The 3,039-nt window shown below is 29.7% G+C and overlaps 1 protein-coding gene across 1 annotated transcript in view; it reads left to right on the forward strand.

Annotated features, from left to right (window-relative positions):
- The first annotated feature begins 954 nt into the window (after positions 1-954).
- LOC106478833 (protein lifeguard 1-like) overlaps positions 955-3,039 on the forward strand; it is a 22,636-nt gene continuing 20,551 nt past the window's right edge. Inside the window, exon 1 of the mRNA XM_013939407.2 lies at positions 955-1,122. The gene's annotated coding sequence lies outside the window, so the exon portion shown is untranslated. The remainder of the gene's footprint in view (positions 1,123-3,039) is intronic.

Below are 3,039 nucleotides of genomic sequence, written 5' to 3' on the forward strand. Positions count from 1 at the left end.
ATTAGGGACGGCTAGCGCAGATAGCCCTCGTGCAGCTTTGCGCGAAATCCATAACAAACAAACAATCAAGAGGATCCTTTCAGAATAGTTTTGCATTTTATTTGTTGTAGTTGCATACCAGTACATGTATTTATTCTTTGTTGTACATTTGTTATATATTTTGAATAAGTTAAGTGTGGTTAGTGGAAAAAAGATCAATGGAACAGTAAACTGTAACATTCAACTGAACGTATATGCACGTACGTAGCTTAAAATGATTTCTCCATAAATAGACATAAAAACTTAAGAAACAAGATAATTAAAAATTGTTAACTAAAAACGGGGAATAGGATCGTAAAAAAACAAAAACAAGTTGAACCAAAATGCAAAGATTATAATTTCAAGCTTACAATTAGAGGCAAAAAAATAAATAAACTAATTAGGCTGGAAATAGTGTCTATATTATTTTCCCAAGCTACAAATCCCTATTTTGACTCCATGTCTACAGTACTTTCAAGATCATGTATTCGTCTATTAAAACTTCACAATATTATACGATGTCGTGATTTAGAATGCTTAGATTTTGAAAATACACCGAAGTTAGAGTTTTTTAAAAGTTAAACCATTCGTTTCATGTTCATGTATTTTTGAACAAATGATCATGATAATAAAAAAAATATCGTTTTTCAGGTATTTTCTTGATCCGATAATTAGGATGAGTTACTTGAAGTATTTCATAATCTTATGAAAAAGACTGTAACTTTTCGAAGAATCTACTAAAAGGCGTTACTTTTTATGTTTTATTCAGACATGTGAAATGTTTATACTCTCGCACGAAACAAAATTTACACTATTATTTCAACTGATTGTAAATAGGGGATAAATAGTCTGTAAAGCCTGGTTCCTAGATATTTTAGGTTGCAGGTGTCAGTGTGGATGTTCGAAACAAATTAGTAGTTGTTGACATACGGAGGTGCAGTTCTTTTTATCGGTTCTCACTAGCACTTTGTAATAGTGGGCTGTTATACAGATTTTGATGGGAGTGTCTTGCATGAGTGATTCGGAAAATTGTGAATGAAAAAAAGCGTTTGAAGTATTAGATTGTTACCAGACTAAAGCCAACAGTACCTTGATTCGCATAAGGTAAGCACAGAAAAAGATAGAGTAAGAAATTAAAACTGTTTGTATTTTGTCTTCTGCTAGTAAAAGTGAAACTAGCAATTTTATATTATTAATATTAGGCCTAACCCTTGCTAGAAATTCAAGCTTTTTAATCTACTGTAAAAGTGTAATTTGTTAACGAAAAAAAAATCATTACATCTTACTAAGTTATTTTAGCCATTAAGTTTAATTCAGATTGTTTATACTTATACTATAGTATTTAGTTTTGAAAATAGTAAGCCTCATAATAAGGTAATCGTTGTAGGCCTACCCACAGTGTTTTTTTTTCCACAAGTAACGCACAAATAAAATAAAGTATAACATAATATTTGTTGTTCCATGAACCGATAGTTGAACCCCTGCTTTATCTGAACAAGAAAATGTTTGTTACTGATATTACTAGATAAAGTGCAAAACTCTACACAGTATTCCAAGTGAGGCCTAACTACTTAAAGTTAAGCTAATGACTTGAAGTTTGAATACAGAGGTAAGATTTGACTTGTAAGTTGTATTGTAATTAGTATATGTATAATTTGCACTCAGATATAAAAGTTTAAATCAAATTCAATTACATAAGTTGTGAGTAAAGTTCAGGAACACTTTACTGACTATTTAATCTCAGCTTCTTTTGAACCATAAGTATAACTTATAAGAACTTCTTATACTTGTAGTTTAAAAGAAACTGAGATTGATTTAAAGAAGTGTTTCCTTCACACGTAGCATAACTTCATTTTCAACTTTAATGATTATTCTGGACATGGTGTGGGATGGGACCACATCATACTCACTTCTTGCATGTTGAGCAATGCTTGAGTTATCCTTGAACCTAGGATTAGAGCGTTCTTTTAAACTATTTTCCAGTCTTATGACATTCAAGCTTATATGGGGGCCCTCGTATATTGAGCAGCTGATTGATACCAGGTTAACCTGGTGAAAGTTTGTAATCAGACAGATAACATATTTTGTATATCTAACAATGAACAAGTTTTAAGAATTCATTAATGTCGGTTACCTTCTCAGTATTTTATAAACAACAACACTACTCTCTTCTAAACTTGTTCAGAAGAATGGGTGAGTAAGCTTTCAAGGTTTATACATCACGAACCTGAATGTGATGTTACACGTATGGTTTAACCATGGACCATGCAACAATAAGTAGCCCTACATTTATTATCTAATTTTATTATTATTATTATTACATAATTATGTTCCTTAACCACAGATATAATTAAACAAACAAATACTTTCATGTACAGTAAATAACTAAATATACATTACAAGTGTAGTTTTCCTTTTAAAGTTGTTTTAAGATTATAATGAGTAATAGAGTTGAGAGATTAACTCAATTAATCAACACAAATGATAATCCATGAGAATTGATTACAGCAGTTAACATCAAGTAAAATAAGTGATTAACTGAAATTATGATTAAATCAGTTATGTCACAAAAATGATAAACTAATCAGAATTAGTTTTTGATTATTTTAACTATTCAAGTAATTGCAATATTGCAATTCTTATCACTCATTATTATTGATATTGATTAATTCAAGGTTGTTAAGCTTAATCAGGTGGTGTCATTATTTGTGAAAATGTTCAACCACTCAAAATTAGTTCCTGATAATTACTAATTTTGATTACTCCAATTATTCAAGTCTTATGAGAATAATAAGTTAATTGAATTTAATCAATTAATGACACCCTAATCCACTTACCTTGATTTGTGCTGTTACATGCAATATTTTTTGAGTTTTTTATTATGTTCTTAATCACGTGTGATATATATGTACACACACACACATATGTGTATGTGTAAGTATATATATATATATATATATATATATGTGTGTGTGTGTGTCTGTATATATGGTTTATTTGACTCTCAAACATTATGGGTAT

Source organism: Limulus polyphemus, unplaced genomic scaffold (genome assembly GCF_000517525.1).
Source record: "Limulus polyphemus unplaced genomic scaffold, Limulus_polyphemus-2.1.2 Scaffold253, whole genome shotgun sequence".
In the NCBI taxonomy this organism is placed as follows: domain Eukaryota; kingdom Metazoa; phylum Arthropoda; class Merostomata; order Xiphosura; family Limulidae; genus Limulus; species Limulus polyphemus.